Raw genomic sequence first — 14,737 nt, 5'->3', positions numbered from 1 at the left:
TCTGCCTACCCTATCAATGGAATAATGAAATGACAAAAGGTCTGACTCCCTTTTTGTTCACCTTAACTTTGTTATTCCAGTTTGGAGCTGTTTTTATCTATTGGCTGTGGTGGGATTATGATAAAAAAGAGCAGATATTTTGCCATAGCACAGTGGGTAGCACTGTAAGAAAGAAGATCTGGGGTTTGAATCCGGCCTGGGCATGTTCTCCTCATATCTGCATTTCCTCCGGGTACTTTGGTTTCCTCCCATAGTCCAAAGACATGCAGGAATGTTAATTGGAGACCCTAAAAAGGTATGAGTGTGTGAGTGAATGATGTGTGTACCCTGCGATAGACTGGTGGCATGTCCGGTCTGTATTCCTGCTTCTTGCGCAATGTACACTGGGATAGGCTCCAGTAACCCCCACGACCCTGCTCAGGATAAGCGGGTATAGATAATGGATGGATGGATGTACAGCTAATTATAAGTTAGCGTGCAGCATCATACATTGCAACAGTAAGTCTTTCCGGAGATATTGTGACTGCAGTCCTCTTGAAGACCAGTTCTGACTTTGTAAAACTTTGATAGGTTGGGCTGGAGCCTTTATCTATGTCTGTGGCAGATTACTACTATAGGTGTATTAAAATGAAGAAAAATGAGACAAAGTATCTGTCAGCACCACTCACTGCCAGTCTCACTTCTTAACTTTTTGCAGAGACAGCCAAAAGATTTATTATTCTCCAAAGTATCCCAAAGCATCCAGTGATTATTTTGCAACAACATGGAAAACAGTTAATTAAAATTCTTCTCAAAAGTATATTATGTGGTCACTGTGGTACAGAGTTTAAGATATAAGATTTGTCACTGACCAGTCGCCCGTGTCCTGGTATTCTGTATTGTGCAATCAGAGTGTCAAACATTTTGTTGTGGGGAAAAAAAAATGACTAAATGAAATTACATTGTCAACGTCTGCCTACTGCCTAGATGCAATGATTCTTATACAGTTTTGCATTTATTTTAGTGTCGACCGAACTCATCAAATGCATGAATTTTAGAAAAATGTTAGAATTTACAAAACTCCATTCCTCAATGTTAAGAAGAAGGTAAGACAACAGTGTTGCACAAGTAGTGCGTATGGATCCAAACCTCTGTTTGGAATTGGACTCGCACAACCCATAAAAGCACGCATGGACCAAAATATTCAACACTTTTCCGGCACTTTCCATAAGCCCATTGCACTCAGCATGCCAATCGCCACCAAGCTCAGGGGGTTGAGTTCTGCCAGTCATTCGAAACCCATGCAGACTCATGGCCTGGGATCTTTATTTCAGTCTGTGTCATCAACGTATCTTAGGTTAAGAGATTCACTCATATCTGCCCTCTGCAATTGCCCACACTGTTCAGCAGAGGGAATCTGGTGAGAGGCTAATTATAATTACAGATTCTGACAGAAGGAAACTTACTGCTCATTATGCGGGTGGTGGCTGCCTGCAACTTTCCTGGTTCCCTCTTCCAAGGAGGAACCCAGTTATAAACCCAACGTTTATAATACTGTACAGTGCGAGCCTGTTATTTCAATTGACCTTTTTCACATCAAGCTGTCAATGATCTCAGCCACAGACATAAAGTTTTGTGCACTGAGGTAGACTTCATCGTAATGGGCATTTGTTTTAGAATAAGGCCTTTAGGAAAAGGCAGAATAATTTGAAGGGAACGCAAATGATGTGACAGGCCATTTAACCCAGGTGCATTTAAAACAGTGACAGGGAGACAGCCGGAAGCACTTATGGAAATGGCCAAATGCTAAAGAAGGTAGCAGGGGTTCACAGGAACAGAACAATACAATGCACATGAACTAAATTACACCCTAGCTAATCCACATCTTAAATCATTTGACCTCAATTGCATTACTTGTCAAAGAATTTGCCATCTGAATCTTTATACTTGACAGCATTAAATAATATTGTACAATCATTTAACATCGTGCCATCAAAATTACCGAAACACACTGAGCCAATATTGAGAAAAGTGGTAATTTATGCAGCAACATGTATTTGAAGTTAAGGAGGGAAACTTATGTTAATTTAAAATCACGCAACATCCAGACTCAATAGAAGACCGATCAGGAATTAACAAAGCTTACCAGTGATTAGAGGGATATGGTTAACTAAATTGGTGAATGGAGTGGTGAAATAAGTGGCATAAATACTATATATATATATATATACTGTGACAAACCTTTTAAAATAGGTAGGGACTGCTGAACATGTATTCCCCCCACCACCATTTTTTAAATGGCTGGTTTTGCCTGTAGAAATGTTGTAGTGTCCTCCACACCCACACAAGGACCACTGTTAATGAAGAGTAAGTGTTCCATTAATGTGCTTTCCACACAGAACCATAAGAGAATCAATGTCAATCTGATGAGACACTCCCTAATGACAGGTGCTGGCCTGTGGGATGGGCTTATGTAGGAGGAATGCAATCATTGGTCAGTGAAAACCTAACCTACCCCTGATAGGAGAAAAGAAAATGTCCTGCTAACTCAAGCTTCAATTAACAAATGACATAGAACAGGTTGTAACCGATGGTGTTGAGACAGCTTTAGGCATAATTAATTAACATTGAGAAAGTCCTAGTTTATAAACATGTTATTGACTGCTAAAGAGAAACTACATTGTGGCCAGATTGTACACATAAAAAATTTGATTTGATCCATCTTAGATTCATATAAATTCTTTTAAAATTAAATTAAGATTACAGCCATTTTTTTCGCCATAGCACAACGTCCTCCTCATTATTTCAATAGGAAATAGGTCATGAAAGCATACACGTTGGTAATACGGCACCTCATACAGTAGCAAAGGCTTACCATTGCATTCATGGCCTCAGTTGTTCACACTGGGACTTGGGGGAAGTAACCTGCCATTTGATGGTTTGTTAATGCTTTTGTGTGTTTGTCTTAATGTTAATATGTCCAAGTTTTGGAAACCCCATAAAAAAGGGAGCCATTGACACTGAGTAGGCTGAGTAGCTATGTATGCCGTAGCACTGTAAACAGTGTACTGATTAAAAATACAAAGTCCTTTTAATAATTATGTAAACCTCTCACAGCTTTAAAGCTTTCTATTTCTATGTTTCAAAGCTGCAGCCTTAAATCACTTGGCCCCATGTGCATGCCGATGATATTCAAAAAGGCTGTACATTTGTAATTCATGGCAAAAATACACAGTCCATCACAACCTAACTTGATGTTTGCTCCTCGTACTCCGGTGCGTCAGAAGCGTTCTGTGAAGTGACTGTTACCCTCCAGCGTTTGCCGTTGTGCTGTGCCATACCATGAACTGCCTTGATCGTCGGAGGAGAGAATAACTGGAAGAGAAATGAGATAGACAGACAAAAAGGATGCGCGTCAAAGCGAAAGGCAAATAGAAATCGTGCTTTCCAGTGGCGCGGCAGCAGTGGAAGTCTCTCGTTGTTAGGATCCTTATGAAATTTATATAATGCGTGAAAAGGCCAGAGGAACTCACTTTGATTGTGAGAGCACGGCTGAAAGATTCATCAGCAAGATGACTCCTCGGCCGAGGAGTTGAAATGCAGGGGGTGGGGGGGTGGGGGAGGTAACACACCCCATCCTCGCCCTCTGCCTGTCAGGAGGCAGCGGAATAACACACCTCTTTGTCATTTTCAATAGCGGTGATCTAAATGTATGAGAATTAATGGTGCTTTCCACCAAATGCTGTTTGCGGGGACCCTGGTTTGTTTATCTAATGAAGCCTGTGTCGAGCGCGGCTCTGCGTCTGTGGCCTGGAAGTGGTGGCAGGTGTTCCCGAAGCTCTGGCTGGCTTTCCTGAATTGGGGGCACCGAATTAGCTGGATGCATTTACATAATGTTTGCTGAGCGCCTTCCTGGTGCCAAACGTAACACACTTCCTGTGAGTGGGCTGTACCTCATCTCTCTGGTGATGCCCAGATGTCTTCCAGCTCACTCGCTCACCTGCGAAGCATGAGAAGAAGACCACACTGAAAAATTCAGCATTAAATAAATGATTTGAGCACATTTTGCTGACAGAGCACATATAATCCTAACCAATATATAGTCATAAGAACTATATTAGTGTTTTTTTAAAACTTTGTAGAAAATAATAAAAAAAAAAACTTATTTAGAAGTCTTTTGTTTATGTGTAGTCCTCTATTAACTTTTAGCGTTATATAAAATATTATTGTATTACCATTTCTCACTTATTAAATATTAAATATTAAATATTATTATTAAAAGGATAAATGACCCTAGTCATGATCAAAAATGAATAGGGGGTTGGGGCAAAATGGCCATAAAAAACTAAAATTGCCCTCCAAAATGGGATGACAGGGTCAAAGTAATGCCCCAGTAAAATAAACAGTTAACTTCCAATATCTTTATCTGTATGTGTAAAACCTCATAGAGCCTCATAGATGACCAGGACAAGCCTCCATACTTTACACTGCCTCCTCCTTCTTCTCCACCAAGTGAGCGTGTCACCTGAGAGAGTGACAGCCGCTACCAGCCAGCTAGCAAGTTCCTAAATGTGGCATTTCTTAATAAAAAAGTTAAAACCACCAGCTGCGTCTCCTGTAGAGTCACTCCTCCAACTCAAAGTGAAACAGCCCCCACCAAACGCTACCTGAACTTCTAAGACATCTGTTGAAATGTCTACTATAGCAGGATGGAAGATGTACTGGAGTAGGAAATAACATGTCTGCTGGGTTAGGCTCCAAGGCGCCATGACCCTGACCAGCAGTCAGCTGTTTAGAAAATGGAAGGATGGACGGATGGAAGATGCAACTGTAATTGTCCCCCAGCTAACGTGAGATGAGACATGAACAGAATGTGATATCAAAAAGCACAATCAGAATCAGTACCAACCCAAGAAAAATCTCACCTCTGACAAAAATATTACAAAAACATAAAATTAAAACAGGAAATCATTTGGAAATGCAATTAGTTCTGTAAACGCATGAATGATTATAATAGCAAAACTGTGAACATTACAAATGATGTAATTGTACAGGTTATGTGGAAGTTTTTTAAACTTTTTTTAAATAAATATTTATTCATATGAATCGACATGCACTTGTGTTTGCATCATGGAATAAATTAGGCACAGTTATTGTTTCGGAATGACCACAAAACCCAAAATGAGGATTCATTGTAACCATTTCTCAAATGCATTGCATCAAGTAATAAGTTCATTATAAATCATTTGGTTGTCCTTCCCTAACTCAGTTCCCTAACTAACCATTTTTGCAAATTGGAAATGAGTGATGTTTTCCTAAAAGCCATGAAAACCTACATACAGACGAGTGACAATTTAAAGGAAAAACCAACATAAAGTGTTTTGGTAAACCACCACGAGCCGCCAGAGCAACTTCGATGCACCTTGGCATAAATTCTATAAGTCTCTGGAACTTTCTTGGTGGGATGGAACACCATTCTTCCTAAAGATATTCCCTCATTTGGTGTTTTGATGATGGTGGTGGAAAGCGCTGTCTAACACTTTGGTCCATAGTCGCCCATAGGTGATCAACTTGGTTGAGATCTGATGACTATGAAGGCCATAGCATATGATTCAAATAATTTTCATACTCATCAAACCATTCAGTGACCCCTTGTGCCCTGTGGATGGGGACATAGTCATCCTGGAAGAGACCACTTCCATTAGGATGTTTCATCATATGATAAAAGGTGATCGCTCTGAAAAACCTTGTATTGATTTGCAGTGACCCTTCCCTCTTTTCCACTATCTTGCCGTGCCGTGCTGTGCCAGAATCTGTGCTCCCGCTTTGTTTTGCTTTCTCCACTACCAACTGACCCGTGCTGGGCTGCAAGTACCCATGCCGATTTTAGCTACTGCTCTGGGGTAGGTACCAAAGGTACTATCTGTGCTGCAATTCGATACTGCAGACCGTTGATTGGTCAATGGAATTTTCACAAATATATCATCCCACGTTCATGTTTGTTCACCGGCAGCAACCGCCATTTTTAAATACCACAACAGCAAGAGTATCGTTAACTAGCGAATTCAAATTACTTCTGTGAGTTATTTAAAGATGGAAAAAGAAAATTCATTCCCTCTTCCTCTCCGACTCAATCGCTTCCACTCTTTTTTTGAATTTTTCAAAATAACTACGGTTAATCCAAAACCAAATGCCGACGAAAACGTACAGCATACAGTGGGCTCCAGAATTATTGGCACACTTGATAAATATGCACAAAAAATGCAAAAAAAAATATTGCTAAACTAAAAAATAATACCGTTATTGACATAGGCTTTATTTTTCAACATGTGTAAACTAGTGTGCTTGATTAATGATTCATTGGAATCAACCAAAGTCTTAAATTTTTTAATAAAAAAAAATATTTCCCCAAAAAACAGGTTCCACAATTATTGGCACCCCTGGTTTAATACTTTGTGAAAATACCCCTGGCAAAGATGACAGCCATGAGTCTTTTCCTGGAATTTGTGATAAGCTTAGAGAACACATTTGGAGGGATTTATGACCATTGCTCCATGTAGAACTTTTCAGAATCATTGATATCTTTGGGCTTGCACTTATGGACCCCCCCCCCCCCTCTTCAGTTCAGACCACAGGTTTTTGATGGAATTTAAGTCTGGAGACTGAGATGGCCATTGGAAAACATGGATGTTGATTTCACTTAAGCATTTCTGTTTAGATTTTGATGTATGCTTGGAGTCATTGTCCTGCTGAACAATCTACCTATGACCAAGTCCTAGCTTCTTAGCAGAGACAACCACATTTTCTGCCAGAATTTCATGGTACTTTGTTGAATTCATTGTGCCATTGATCTAAAATAGTGCCCCGGGACCACTGCCGGCAAAACACCCACCTCCATATTTGACCGTAGGTATGAGGTGCTTCTCCTGTATGCATTCCTCTTTTGCCGACAAACAGATGAGATTAACTAAATTAAGCAAAATTGTATTGCCAATTTCATTTTGTTTTATTTTACTTACAATAATTGTTAGGGGTGCCAATAATTATGGCACCTATGGTTTTCAGAAAAAATTACTTAATAAAAATTACTTAATTGAAAAACATTGAAGCATGAGAGTAAATTTATTGAAATAAAAGTATACAGTTTTCCCATATGTTTGAACATAACATATAGATTATTATCTGTGTCATTTATCATATGCAGCCTTTTTTCTTCATTTTTATTAAGGGTGCCAATAATTCTGGAGCCCACTGTAGCTTCAAGTTCCTCCACTGTGTTGTGTTGTGTGGTTGTGTCTCGTGAATATGTACGTCACCACCATGGCATGCTCTTATGATGCTTTACTCCGCTTTACTCCTCCCATGACTCCTCCTAACTTCACGGGTCTGTTGTGTAATGGAGAACTGCAACAGGCAACACGACACAGGTAGGATACAAATGCTTGCCGTCCTGTACCACGCCGTGCTGGTCAAAGGAGACAAGGGGCCAAGTGGATCCAAACCATGCCACAGCATAACAGAGCCACCAGACCCCCTCACTGTAGGGGTCAATCATTCAGGCCTGTACCATTCTCTTGGTGTATGTCACTCATGCACTTGCCCACTTGTCAAGAATATGGTAAAGGATGACTCATCTGACCATATCACGTTTTTCCACTCCTCTGTAGACTATCTATGGTTTTTGCACCACTGAACTCTCAAATGTGCATTTGTCTTTCTTAATGAGGAGTGTATTACACTGCAACCCTACTATAATATCCCTCTCTATGCAGTTGTCGACAGACTGTTCTTGATGACACAGTCACGTCCTGCGTTGACATTCTCAGTCACCTGAAGAGGAGTTGCTCTTCTGTTTGTCCAGTCATTGAATGTGCGCCTCTGACCATAATTTTCGACCAGATTTAGTGATGTCTTTCCCATAGATTTAAATGCAGATGTCACTGTAGTCACTGTTTCTTCTGTCTTTGTGATAGAAGCTCCTGCCATTCATCCCCCAATAATGAATCCTCTTTCAGAGTCACTTAGATCTTTTCCTCTTGCCATCTTGATCCAAAGTTGAGGTCAAGTGGGTGTGCTCAACATTTTTGTATGCCAAAGAGCATCTACATTTGTCATGTTTCTCCACTCATTGTGAGGTGGTGGCACCTCTCACTCATTGATTTCTGTGGGTTAATTGTCCCTGATGAGGGGCAGGTGTGTGAGTGCTATGGTGAAAGACTCATTGTTTGTCATGCTCTTGGTGTGTAGGGGTGTAAGAATCTGCAGAAGTTACTGTATTGATCCTATCTGCAAGATTTGATCACCATTTAGTTTCTTCTCTGAGCTGATTATCTCTTAGCGCTGTGGAGGACATTTTGCCCTCGTCTCTTTAGTTTTCCTTTTGTTTTCTACCGGCCAGGCTGCGAGTGTCATTTTTCTTTTGTAAGTTACTCCACTCTGTTTTTCTAGTGGGGTTTTACTTTCTGGGTAGCTATGCTGCGGTGGTGTTTCGTTTCTTTTAGGTTTCTGAGTCCACTGACAGAAGTTTCAGTGAGTGGAGGGAGCGATTATTTAGCTCTCTTTATTATTTGGTATTTCCCCTGTCCCTTTCTATCGCTCGGCGGTTTTGTGGTTACCCCTCGGGGTTAACTTTTAGATCCCCTCGGTCCGCAATTGCGTCCCACTTTCCCCAAACGTGACACTCATCTATTCAGATTTTTTCTTTAACTGGTCACCTGCCTGTACACGTAGATATACCTGAAAAGCAGACAGAGGACAATGTGACAAATTTTTGTAGAATCTTGGCAGTTGTATTTAAATTGTAGACAGGCAACTGTAATGCTAGAACCAACACAGAAAATAAGCTAAAATTGTGTGGCTATGTTTTGTGCTTGAAAACAAATTTCACTGTAAACATTTGTGACACAGAAAAATGTCTGATGTAAAATCTGCCGTTTTGGAGTACCTTTAACTGTAATAGGGCACATTTGGTCGCTGTTGGACTCGTGTAAACTCTGTTGTTTATTTAACGCTGAGAGATATCCTGTGTGGGTACCCAGCTTTCACTTCTCAGCCGTCTCATCTACCATCACGCTTTGACATGTGTTTACCATGCTTGCTGCTAAATATTGATAGACATCTGGAGCGCCAGGCTTCCAAAAAAGAGGTGCTCAGTGAAGTCAATCCAGCTTTCCTCTCGGTGTCCTACACCACACTGGGCTGCAGTGATTGGCTTTATCACAAATCAAGTACTCTGGCCACAGCATATTTTCACTGATGTTTTCCAGGAACAACTGCCTCAAAGGTATACTATTTTGGCAGGACATTTAGAAACTGTTTTGCAAGAGGAAAGAACATGTGCTTTCTCAGTGCATTTGTTAATATTGAGCATACAGATTAGAGTATATATTACATTACATTACATTACAGGCATTTAGCAGACGCTCTTATCCAGAGCGACGTACACAACTTTTTACATTGTATCCATTTATACAGCTGGATATATACTGAAGCAATTACGGTTAAGTACCTTGCTCAAGGGTACAACGGCAGTGTCCTTACCCGGGAATCGAACCTGCGACCTTTCGGTTACAAGTCCAGTTCCTTACCCACTGTGCTACACTCCGTCCATATATAATCTTGGGATTGATAACTTCTGGAACAGAGTGACAAGAAGACTTTTGTCTGCACAGAAATAAACAGACTAAAGTGGTTTGTTTTCAGAAATTGATTTGCATGGGAAAATCATGGCTGAAATTAGAAGAAACTATTTGCGGTGATGAAAATAATACATTTGTTTAAATAAAATTTTAAGACTAAACTTTTGGTTTGCATTCGTAGACATTTTATCAACTGACCAATGCTAAGAAAAGGGAAGAAAGAACATTGTGTACTAAAATACAGGATAAACTTTATAATGGAAAAGAGAAAATTATGTATATTTAACAGTCCTCTCCATGACAATACATTTTAAGTTAAGGGCAGCTTTTCATATATTTTTATCAAGTTACATTGAAAACATGCTGGAAAGTAAGTTCCAGAGGAGAAATGTTCACTCGTGTTATTAGTGAAGAACTGGCAAATGAGAGGATGTGCCATAAAAAAGGCCCCATTCTGGTGCTTTCTTAATTATTCATAACTTGGAGAGATGCGTTTTATCCTTGCTGGGTGCATGCGCTGGTAGGTTCACACGGTGTACAGTAAACAACGGAGTATGTACCTGAAACAGCATTCTCCCTGTCACAAATCAAAGCTACAGAGAGCGTGCTAACCCACAGGTTGATTTCAAATTATGCGCTTTCTAGATTCCGAGAGAAAAAAAACGAAGAAAAAAAACCGAAAAAAAAACCCCATCAACACAAGCGTAACCCCGCGCTGTGCTCTAATCGTTTCAAACAGGCTAATGCGGGAGACATGGCTGGTGCCAGACAGTCCTGTTCCACAAGGTGCAGCACTTGTTTGTGTGAATGTCTGGCAATTAAAAATAATTGGGAAGCAGGTTTGCCTCTGAATCTTCCAAGAGTGCCAGTTATGATCTAATGAAGCTTCATTAAGCCAGCCAAAAGCTGAGAACTCTATATGACAGCGACAATTAGGTGGGATCACAGGCAAAAATCATTAAAAATACCCTGGCCAAGATTAGCTTTTCACTTAATGACCAATTCATTAGCTAATTGATTTCTTATTAGTTACAGGCATAAAAAGAAGCCTGTTTGGGCTTCAGCATTGCTAATTAACAGCATTTACACCATTTGTCATTCGAGTAATTTTCAGGAAAACAACTTTGGAACAGAACATAGCTCTGAGGCTCCAGTAGAGCAGATTGCTTTTTGTATTTTTTTCTTCTTCTGATTTTAGGATGGTTGGATTGGTGGTTAGTTTATAATATCTCTGGTTGTTTTGCTCAGTTATGCATGTGGGATCTGAACATATTTGATTGAGAAGAGCTTGATGATGATGATGATGATGATGAAAGTGATGGGTCAGATGTATATATAATTATGGAACAAAATTTCAGTGCTGCTCACTCATGACATTTTTGAAAGTAATAACTATCAAGAAACATTTGTTTGCCCCAGAAAGACAAGCAGGTTTCATTCTTTATAACTTAACTGGAATATTTTAGGTAAGGGGGATGAAGACCAATGACTTCTATATATTGCTGTGATTACAGAGACAAAAGAAACAGACAAAATTTTAAAAACAGTTGTTAGACTTTTTCCCGACGTAGTGGATTTATTTGAATGTCTGCACTGTTCACAAATTCAATAATAATAATAATAATAATAATAATAATATTTGTTTTGAAGGTCTTGTAGTCATGATAATGTCATAAAAATGTTTACCTCATAAAGAATGTTCATTGATTTGTGCCGCACAAAAGTACTCCCTAGGGGGGTTCAAATTACTATGAGAAAGCTGACTAAATATACGCAGTATTAGCTGCATCTGTTAAAATTAAGAAAACTTCATCTGATCACTCCCTCAGACAACATATAGTGCAGTCTCATACTAAATGTTTTGCTATAAGTCCGTTATATGAGTTCAATAATTGTGATATAGCCTTTAAAACCAGTCAAATGTGTCAGGAACTGTCCTTGTCAATTCCTCTCCTATTCCTCATTGCTTGGCAGCACAGAGCACAGGGCTCCTAACATGTATTCTTCAGTTGTATATGTCTGGTCTGCTCACCAAAGGATTATTCCAAAGGCTTAGGACACAGGGTGAATAATGGGGCACTGTGAAATGCCCAGTGTTAATTCAACTCTTACCGAGTTTATATGAGTCCACTCTGGCCATAGTGGACTCATACAGTGTAAATTCTGTAAGAGCTGAATTAACACTGGACATTGTACTATGGGTGACTGGTGTGCCCCTACCCTAATACCCCTATCAAGAATTAACAAAAGGCCTGAAAATCTGGCTGCTTTGTAAAACCAAAAAAGCTGCATAGCTTCACCAAAAAGCAGCACAACAATGCAAACATCTGCTAATTAATCACAATGAGCCCAACGGGCACCAACAATGTTGGTGGCTACCTATTAGTTTGGAAGATAGAGCCATTGAGCTGTTGTGAATGCCTGAAGAAGTCATCTTACTTTAGGTCTCATAGAAAAACTAAACTTTCTTTTCTTAAAAAACATGGTTTAACTCTGCATTCAGCAAGCATAGGTAACTGTATAAAAGCATGGCTATGATCCTGTCAGATGGCTCAGTGGTCTATAACCAATTGAAGACCCAGAGGCATATAATAATGGCACATATAACATACACTTAAATGGATGCTGAAGTAAAACACATAGGCATCTAAAGGGATTTTTAAGTCGCTGAGGAATCTTTACCCCAAAGGAAGATGATAATCTCCATTCTCCACATTCAGAAATGTTTATACTGCATGCAATAACCAGAACTTGTATCTTTTCAGCATTATCTATTTATCAACACAGCAAAACCTTCAATGTTAAATCAACAAACTTATGGTTCAACACTTTGTGACGCGTCTGATAAGAGCGTTCCCAATGCCTGTAATAAGATGTACAAACTACATTTTATTTTGTTTGAATACATTTTATCCATTTTGGACTCATAATATCTGTAATTATCTCCAGTATTGTGCAAATATTGTAGTTTCTTGATGTTTTATTGGTGCTTCTTTAAGGCATAGATGACTTGAGGTTAAGGAAAAGGAGGGAAATAATCTCTTGCCAATCGCTGTGCATTCACATTGGGCTGTTTACATAAATATGCCAGGTCTTTCTACTGCCAGGCAAAATGTGTTGCCATACAAATGGTGCACTGAACGTCATCAAACACCTTCATCAAAACTGTTCATTTTCAGCTGGGAGAGGTACCTAGGGATTATATATTATATTGTATTAACAGTTTTTTTTTTTATTGAGGAAAAAAACTGTTAATACAGTTATTTTGTATTGGTTTATTTCAGTCAATTGAGTAGGTGTACTCATGCCATGTATTTGAAATGTGAAGGCAATCTGTGTTAACTACCAATTACATTGTAATTTCAATGGAACTGCTTTGTAACCAATATCTATTTACATTTTAGCCTCTCTCTTCTTTCTTGTAGGCATTTATGTTTCAGGCCAAAAAAAAAAAACATAGATTTTTGAATAGGAAATTAGACTGTGCGGCCTTTTCTCAAACAGTATCTTTTCATCAATCCTCCAGATATCAACTTCAGATATCATCTTCTAGGAAACTCTCCAGAAGGTTGCATATTGGAGGAACCTTGTTGTAAACACAAGGGGTGGGGTGACCTCTGTACAGTGGAGTGCACAATGACCCGTCAACTGTTCATTCGCATGTGAATTTGTACCTTTTGGAAGAGGGAAATCTATGAGTACATCATGGTAATTTGAACAATTATTATTAACATTAATAAATTAATAAATTAACATTGTTTATATTTAATTGTTGAATAATTAGCTGGATTGTAAACAGGAAGGGCCTATTACTGAGTCTCACAAAAACCCTTATCAGTTACTGTGAATACTGTACTGAATATGCCTATTTGCTTCTGAATGCTTCCCAGAGAATTCCATTTGTACAGGCTCATTCTCTGTGCATTTATAATATTGTTTAAAAACAAATACAACCCATTAAAACATAAAAATACGAGGTGAAAATGAATGGAAATAAATTCAACATTTTGGGACACGCAAATTTCAACCACGGTATACTATGCAGTGTATGACTTTCTCCCATCCAACAAAGCAATAATTACACCAAAGCACCAGCAATCTGTTCATCAGTGGTGTCTCATTAGGACTGTTTGTAGAACCACGGCTCACCAGAGCAGGGAAATAATCAAGGGATTTTCTGAGTTACAACCTAATTCCAACACCCCTACCTTCTCCAGAGGAACAATGGCAGGGGAATGTATGAAAATAGGGGTGCTGCAAGGCTTGAACGTAGTCACATGACCAGTATGGATCTGTATCTTTTAACTGGACATCTACACAGTTGGCTATGTACATTCCAACATCCTCATATACACAGGCCCAAGAGTCCATTTTTAAAATTGCTAATGGATTATTATATTATCCTTTGAGATCTCATCTGTATTGCATGATATGAAATCAGTTTCATTCCTCTTTTGAATAAGAACCATCCATGCCCTCTAGGTCCACAGCAATTAAAAAATGGAAGAGAAAATTACTTACCTAGAGAAAAAACAAAACAAAACAAACAATGGTGATAATGAGAAAGAATTTGTAAGGCCTCCAGGTATTTGTGCGAGTTGAAATTGTGATTAATTTGTTCTCTTACCATGTACGATTTTATTGAATATTGTCTTTAGCTTGGCTGCACTCACGAGAGGTAAATCTGTCTAAAAAGATATTCTTATCAAAGTGATGTGATTGTCCATGGATCTGACATACTGATGTTCTGTTTCTAAACATTCTTTTAGGGGTAGGAGGAAACTGAACTGCTTATGGGTGGCACGCAAGTGATCAATACATCCCGATTATCTAAAATGTCTCTAAACTGGTGAACAAAGTGATGGTAACTGCTGGCAAACAAGCAAGCGATACCATGAGAGCCCTTGATGTGTTGTGCTACCTTATGCTCAAAGTCTTTATTTTTGCTCTGCTAAACATCAGAGTCTTTGGGTTCATTAAAACATGTCCCATGATGCTGGCAATGTAGTAAACATTAACATCGTATTGCCATATTGCCATCATTCAAATTCTACTTCCATCTACCTTCCAATTATGGAGAAAAAAGTGTCTAGATAAATTATCACTTCAGTTTACTGGCA

This window comes from Anguilla rostrata, chromosome 3 (assembly GCF_018555375.3).
Source record: "Anguilla rostrata isolate EN2019 chromosome 3, ASM1855537v3, whole genome shotgun sequence".
In the NCBI taxonomy this organism is placed as follows: domain Eukaryota; kingdom Metazoa; phylum Chordata; class Actinopteri; order Anguilliformes; family Anguillidae; genus Anguilla; species Anguilla rostrata.
This window is presented reverse-complemented; position numbering follows the sequence as displayed.